At 41.7% G+C, this 8149-nt stretch overlaps 1 long non-coding RNA gene across 1 annotated transcript; it reads left to right on the top strand.

Annotated features, from left to right (window-relative positions):
- The first annotated feature begins 1466 nt into the window (after positions 1-1466).
- On the top strand, positions 1467-7927 carry LOC131514687 (uncharacterized). Its single transcript, XR_009263206.1, has 2 exons — positions 1467-2459; positions 7766-7927. It is a non-coding gene; the product is annotated as an uncharacterized LOC131514687 (long non-coding RNA).
- Positions 7928-8149: the final 222 nt, after the last annotated feature.

Genomic DNA, 8149 nt, shown 5'->3' with positions numbered 1-8149 from the left:
GATTACAGCTTTGTGATACATCTTGAAGTCTGGGATTGTGATGCCTCCGGCTTTGGTTTTCTTTTTCAGGATTGCTTTGGCTATTCGGGTTCTTTTCTGGTTCCATACAAATTTTAGGACTGCTTGTTCTAGATCTGAAGAATGCTGGATCATTTTATTTATTTTTTATTTTTTTTTTTTTAATTTTTTTTTTCAACATTTTTTATTTATTTTTGGGACAGAGAGAGACAGAGCATGAACGGGGGAGGGGCAGAGAGAGAGGGAGACACAGAATCGGAAACAGGCTCCAGGCTCCGAGCCATCAGCCCAGAGCCTGACGCGGGGCTCGAACTCACGGACTGCGAGATCGTGACCTGGCTGAAGTCGGACGCTTAACCGACTGCGCCACCCAGGCGCCCCTGGATCATTTTAAATGGTGGGAATTTTAAAGCCTCAAATAGCATCAATCTGTTTTGCAGGCAGTAGAAAGCCAGCTTGGACCACCAAAAGCCTAACAGGAACATTTGTTCATTTGTTCTAAATGAGAGAATATATGGGTAAGAAATGAAAATACTGACTTAGTTATTTTTCGGGTGTGGAGTTTGGTGAGTTCTTTACAAATTTTGGATCCTAGCCCTTTGTCCAATATATCATTTGCAAATATCTTTTCCCATTCTGTCAGTTGCCTTTTAGTTTTGTTGATTGTTTCCTTTGCAGTGCAGAAGCTTTATATCTTCATGAGGTCCCAATAGTTCATTTTTGCTTTTAATTCCCTTGCCTTTGGAGATGTGTCAAGTAAGAAAAACAAATAATCCAGTGAAGAATTGGGCAGAAGACATGAATAGATACTTCTCTAAAGAAGACATTCAGATGGCCAACAGGCACATGAAAAGATACTCAACGTCACTCCTTATCAGTGAGATATCACCTCACGCCAGTCAGAGCAGCTAAAATGAACAAATCAGGAGACTACAGATGCTGCAGAGGATGTGGAGAAATGGGAACCCTCTTGCACTGTTGGTGGGAATGCAAACTGGTGCAGCCGCTCTGGAAAACAGTGTGGAGGTTCCTCAAAAAATTAAAAATAGATCTATCCTATGACGCAGCAATAGCACTGCTAGGAATTTACCCAAGGGATACAAGAGTGCTGATGCATAGGGGCACTTGTACCCCAATGTTTATAGCAGCACTTTCAACAATAGCCAAATTACGTAAACAGCCTAAATGTCCATCAACTGTTGAATGGATAAAGAAATTGTGGTTTATATACACAATGGAATACTACTTGGCAATGAGAAAGAGTGAAATATGGCCTTTTGTAGCAACGTGGATGGAACTGGAGAGTGCCATGCTAAGTGAAATAAGTCATACAGAAAAAGACAGATACTATATGTTTTCACTCTTATGTGGATCCTGAGAAACTTAACAGAAGACCATGGGGGAGGGGAAGGGGAAAAAAAAGTTACAGAGATGGAAGGAGGCAAACCATAAGAGACTCTTAAAAACTGAGAATAAACTGAGGGTTGATGGGCGGTGGGAGGGAGGGGAAAGTGAGTGATGGGCATTGAGGAGGGTGCCTGTTGGGATGAGCACTGGGTGTTGTATGGAAACCAATTTGACAATAAATTTCATATTAAAAAGAAAAAATAAAAGAAAATATTGACTTAAAACATTAAGATGTATTAAGTACATTCCTTTTTCTTTTTCAGACTTTTTCTGCTGCTTAGACTTTTTCATAAAGTACTGCTGAGCTCTTTCACATAAAGATGCTATTGTGAACTGAATGTATTCCTTCAAAATTCTTATGTTGAAGCCTTTATCCCCAGTGTGGCTATATTTGGAGATGAGGCCGTTATTGAAGTAATGAAAGTCAAGTGAATTCATAAGGATAGGACCTTGATCTAATGAGATTAGTTTCTTTGTAAGAAAAAACACCAGACAGCTCTCTCCCCTCTCCCTTTTTCCTTGCATGCCACCCTCCCCCTCCCCCCTTTTTCTTCTCTTTCCCCACAGCCTTCTCTCCCCACCATGTGAGGACACTACAAGAGGGCTACATCTGCAAGCCAGGAAGACAGCCTTCACCAGAAACCAAATCCTGCCAGACCTTGATCTTGGACTTTCCAGCCTCCAGAACTGTGAGAAAGTAAATTTTCATTGTTTAAGCCACCCAGCCTATGGTATTTTGTTACAGCAACTCATGCAGACTTTGGTACCAAGAAATGGGGTGCTGTTGTAACAAGTACCTAAAAGTGTGGCAGCGGTTTTAGAACTGGTGGATGGGGGGAGGTTGGAGGAATCTGAGGCACAGGCTAGAAACATGGAATGTTAGAGGCAATTCTGGTGATTGCTCTGAAAGAAAAGAAGAGAGCTGGAGAGAAAGGTTCTCTTAGAGAATCTTCTTAGGGAACACATCAATAATCACGAACAGAATGTTGGTAGAAATACGGACGGTAAAGGTATCATATGGAAATAAGAAACAGGTAATTGGAGACTGGAGAAAAGGCAATCCTTGTTACAAATTTCCAAATAACTTGGCTGAATTGTGCTCTAGTGTTTTATGGAAGGTAGAATTGTTGATGGATGAAATTTCATTTTGTAGTTATTTGTTGTTATATAGAGAAAGACATTGGATTTTGCATATTGCCTTTATATCCTGTGACATTGCCAAATTCACTGTTCTAATAGCTTTGTGGTTTTGTTTTTGTTTTGTGGGAGAGGATTCTCTTAGGTTTTCTACATATACAATTGTGTCATCTGTGAATAAAGACAGTTGCGCTTCTTCCTTTCCAACTTAAATACCTTTTATTTACTTTTCTTGCCTAAATGCATGGGCTAGCAGTTCCAATACAATGTTGAATAGAACTGGTAAGAGTGAACACCTTGTAATGTTCTGCCTCAGAAAGCATTCTATATTTCACCATTAGGTAGTATTAGATAAAGGTTTTTCATAGATGCCCTTAGTCAAATGGAGGAAGTTTCCTTCTACTTCTATTTTGACAAGTTTTAATCATAAACAGGTGCTGCATTTTGCGAAATCCCTTTTCCTGCATATGAGATGATTACATGATTTTTCTCCTTTAGGCTGTTACAATGATGAATTACCTTAAAAAAATTTTTTGGCAGGGGGTGGATAGCTGACTCAGTTGGAGGAGCATGTGACACTTGATCTCGGTGTTGTGAGTTTGAGCCCCACTTTGGGTGTAGAGATTACTTAAATAAATAAACTTTAAAAAGTTTCTGGCTTAACACAACACAAAATTTATTATCTCACAGTTTCTGTGGGTCAGGAGTGTGGTCATGTGTTAACTGGGTCCTCTGCTCATGGTCTTACCAGATCTCAAGGTGGTAACTAGGACTTTGATCTCATCTAAGGCTTGGAGTTCTCTTCCAAGATCACTAGGTTTTGGCAGAATTCAGCTTCTGTGGTTGTAGGACTTGTCTGCTGTCTGTGGAGGGCCATCCTTCCCTCCTAGAGACTATTTTGCCATGTGGCCTGCTCCATCCACAACATGTAGTTGGCTTCTTCAAGGTCATCAGGAAAATTCCTACCTAGTCTGCTACAGCAGGGTTTTATATAATATAATGTAATCACTGATATGACTATTTCATCATATTCACAAGTCCTGCTCAAGTGAGGGGAATTATATAGGATGTGTATCTGGGGCTACGCTGACTGATTTTTGAATGTTAAAACAGCCTTGCGTTCCTGGGATAAACACAAAGAGAAAGCAATGTGAAGATGGAAGCAGAGGTTGGAGTGATGCAGCCACAAGCCAAGAAGTGCTGTCAGCCCCCAGAGACTAGAAGAGGCCAGGATAAATTCTCCTTTAGCCTCAGGAGGGAATGTGGCCTTGCTGACACTTTGACTTCAGACTTCTGGCCTCTAGAACTGAGGATAAGCTTCTGTTGTTTTACGCCCCCAAGTCTGTGGTAATTTGTTACAACAGGCATAGGAAACAAATACAGATTTGGGTCATGGTGTATTATCATCTTCCTAATTTACTGGGTTTGATTTGAAACCAATTAAAAGCATAAAGTGGAACCAAAGTCAAAATGGCTGCTCTAATGTTTCAGCAAAGCTCGATTTTACACTAATCTTTTCCCTCTCTTCCCCCAGCCTCCCTTCCTCCTGTCTTTCCTTTCATTTCAGGAACCCCATACTACCCTGAAGACAAGACAGAGGAGTCTGGCAGTAGTACAAAATTCCTGTCAAAACCAGTTAGATACTGTATTTCCTTATAAAACCCACAGCCCGTTCCTAGAGGCCGGCTTGCAGTTTTGAAGGCAGCCTCCTTTGCCTGGCAAAGCAATAAAGCTATTATTCCTCTTTATACCCAAACTCTGTCTTCCCATTACATATTTTGGCTCCAGAGGTTGGTTTTCGACGACAGATTTGCTAATATTTTAAGACTTTTTCATATCTATATTCATGAAGGATATTGGTCTATAATTTTCTTGTGATGTTCCTTTCAAGTTTAGTGTCAAGGTTATGCAGGACTCATAAAATGATATCAGGGAAATGTTTTATCTTCTGTGGTCTGAGAGAGTTTGTGCAATACTTGTATTATTTCTTCCTTAAATGGTTTGGTAGAAGACACCAGTGAGGACTTCTGGAGTTTTCTCTATGAGAAACACTTTAATTAGAAATTGAATTACTTTAAAGATTATAGAGCCATACAGATTTGCTATTTTTGAGTTCATTTTATAAAGTTGTATTTTAAACGAATTTATTGGGACGCCTGGGTGGCTCAGTCGGTTAAGCTCGGCTCAGGTCATGATCTCACGGTTCGTGAGTTTGAGCCCTGTGTCAGGCTTTGTGCTGTCAGCTCGGAGCCTGGAGCCTGCTTTGGATTCTGTGTCTCCCTCTCTCTCCCTCCCTCTCTGTTCCTCCCCCACTTGCACTCTCTCTCTCCTTCAAAAATAAAGATTAAAAAAAATTTTTTAAAGGAATTTATTGCATCTAGGTTGTGACATAAATGTTTCTCTGAAGATATATACTTAGACATTGGAATTGTCGAGTCAAAAGAAATGAGCGTTAAAAAAATGTTTATTTATTTTGAAAGCAAGAGTGCACAAGCAGGGGAGGGGCAGAGAGAGAGGGAGAGAGAGAATCCCAAGCAGACCCTGTGCTGCCAGTGCAGAGCTGGACGCAGGGCTCGATCTCATGAGTCATGAGATCATGACCTGAGCCAGGATCAAGAGTTTGATGCTCAGCTGACTGAGCCACCGGGTGCCCAGAATGAGCATTTTAAATTATGAAAACATGTATTGAGCTAACATTTACACAGCACTTCCTACATGCATTTTACATTTATTAACTCTTTTACTTCTCACAACAGCTGTATGAGGTAGACACTATTGTTGTCCCCAGATTTAAAAAATAATTTATTATCTTTTAAAATGTTTTATTTTTGAGAGAGAGAGAGAGAGAGAGAGAGAGAGAGAGAGAGAGTGGGGGCAGGCCAGAGAGACAGGGAGACACAAAATCCGAAGCAGGCTCCAAAGCTGTCAGCACAGAGCCCAGCACGGGGCTCAAACTCACAAACCATGAGATCATGACCTGAGCTGACGTTGGACGCTTAACCAACTGAGCTACCCAGGCGTCCCCCAAATATTTTATTTTTAAGTAATCTCTACACCCATGGTGGGGTTTGACCAGGCACCCCATTGTCTCCAATTTTTTTTTTAATTTTTTTTTTCACGTTTATTTATTTTTTTTTTTTGTGAGAAAGAGAGACAGTGTGAGTGGCGGAGGTGCAGAGAGAGGCAGACACAGAATCAGGAGCAGGCTGTAGGCTCTGAGCTGTCTGCACAGAGCCCGACATGGGGCTCGAACCCACGAACTGTGAGATCATGGCCTGAGCTGAAGTTGGATGCTTAACCGACTGAGCCACCAGGCGCCCCTCCAATTTTTAATAAATGAAAAACAAAACAGAGAGAGACGTTAAGTAACTTGTATAAGTCACACAACTGATAAGCATCAGAGCCAAATGCCTAACCCTTTATACCTGTAGTTCTCCAAGTGTATTCCCTGGACCAGCCACATTAGCATCATGCGGGAACTTGTTGGAAATGCACATTCTCAGATTCTCCCCCACAGTGCTGACTCAGATACTCTAGGGGTGGGGCCCAGGAAGTTGTGTTTTAATGAGCCTCTCGGTGATTCTGATGCATACTAAAGTTTGAGAACCACTGACTTGTACCATACACTTCTCACATATATTTCCAAATCACCTTCTACAAGAACTGTATTAATTTACTTTCACCAGTCGTATATGAGAGCGCCCCTGTCCCTTCGCCCTCCTAAAACTGAGCAATCTTTACATTACAGATTTACAATCTGATAGGCAGAGAGTTATGTCTTGTTGCTTTAAAAAACTATTTTGGTCCTCCTTTTAGTGCAAGTCCATTTCTGTCCTTTTACCTGCCCTCCTGGGCCTCCTCTTCTTCTGCATGGCCTTTGGCTCCATTGACCCTCCTTTTCTGGGGGTGGGTTTTCAAGTCTAACCCTTCTGAATTTGCCAGGCAACCATGTGGTGCTTGAGTGCTAAATTAATCTCATTCTTTACAAGTAAGGAGAAGCAAATAGGTTATCTTCTAGAAGTATAAAAATCTTGTTTTTGTTTACTGAGCATGAAATACAAAGTCTTCTTCAGCTTTTGTTACTGACAATCCTTTCCTAAATTGTGCATTTTTCTTGAAATTCTGCATACGTCTTGGCACTGTGGTGCCAGTGTACTGAACATCAACAAGGATGATAGGTGTAGGAGCGGAAGAGATCTGTAGTTACCCCAAGTGGTAACCTCAAAAGTGTTTGCGGGAGGGGCACATGGGTGGCTCAGTCGGTTGAGCGTCCAACTTTGGCTCAGGTCATGATCTCATGGTTCGTGGGTTCAAGCCCCGTGTGGGGCTCTGTGCTGACAGCTCGGAGCCTGGAGCCAGCTTCAGATTCTGTGTCTCCTTCTCTGCCCCTCCCCCACTTCACTCTGTCTCTCTCTCTCTCTCTCTCTCTTTCACAAATAAATAAACATTAAAAAAAAAAGTGTTTAGGGGAAACTAATCCCTGACCTTGACATTTTTGGAGGAGGGAGTACCTTTCTTATGTCCAAGAACAGAAAACCTTGATTGACCAAAGGTCCCCATGATTTGATTTCATGGTGTTTCCCATTGTATTTTCACCACATTGCAGAAAAGACCCCATAAAAACTAGCTGGCTAAATATCACAGGGCTGGGGCAACTGGTTGGCTCTGTTGGTAGAGCATAAGACTCTTGATCTCAGGGTTGCGAGTTCGAGGCCCATGTTGGGCATAGAGATTACTTTCAAAAAAAAAAAAAATCACAGGGCAAATTCTTACCATCTACAGTGTCAAGTAGTTATTGAGTCGTGATATTCAGCTCCCCGTCAGTCGTATCAACATGGCATGACAGAAAGAACATGGGTTTTGGAGACAAACTTAGGTTTGAAACCTAGTACTTATACATCTGGGCTGTGGAGCCTTGGACAAGTTGCTGAACCGCTCTCTGATCTCACTTTATTACCTATACAATGCAAAAAAAAAAAAAAAAAAAAAAAAAGCACCTACCTCATACAGTTTAAGGATTAAATGACATAATATGTGTTGTGTCCAGCAGGGCACCTGCCTCATAGTAGGCTCTCAAGGAATGTGGATTCCATTGGTTTTCACTTCCCACTGAAATTTCTATATGCTTGAATGTGTGTTTGTAGTATAAATAGGAAGTTTAATATCCTTTATCTCCTTCATTTGATGATCTCTCTTTTCACAGAGGATGACACATCTGTATCTGCGCAGGTTACCCGTCAGCCATTTGAATGGCAAGAAGGACACCACCCGTCATACCAAGGAGCACTCTTATAAGCAGAGGGCTATGTAACAGGCACTGAGTTCATTCTTTAATGAAATACGATCAAAAACCAAGGGACTCTTTCATTGTGTTTCAGTGGCATCACCCATTAACTTTTCTCTTTTTTTCCTACCGCAATAAGAAATAAGTTCAACTAGGGGCGCCCGGGTGGCTCAGTTGGTTGAGCGACCGACTTCAGCTCAGGTCACGATCTCACAAGTCGTGAGTTTGAGCCCCGCATCAGGCCCTGTGGCTGACAGCTCAGAGCCTGGAGCCTGCTTCGGATTCTGTGTCTCCTTCTCTCTC

The sequence above is a fragment of the Neofelis nebulosa genome, chromosome 6 (genome assembly GCF_028018385.1).
Source record: "Neofelis nebulosa isolate mNeoNeb1 chromosome 6, mNeoNeb1.pri, whole genome shotgun sequence".
Lineage (NCBI taxonomy): Eukaryota > Metazoa > Chordata > Mammalia > Carnivora > Felidae > Neofelis > Neofelis nebulosa.
The sequence above is the reverse complement of the archived record's forward strand: the minus strand, read 5'-3'. Positions and strand labels throughout refer to the sequence as shown.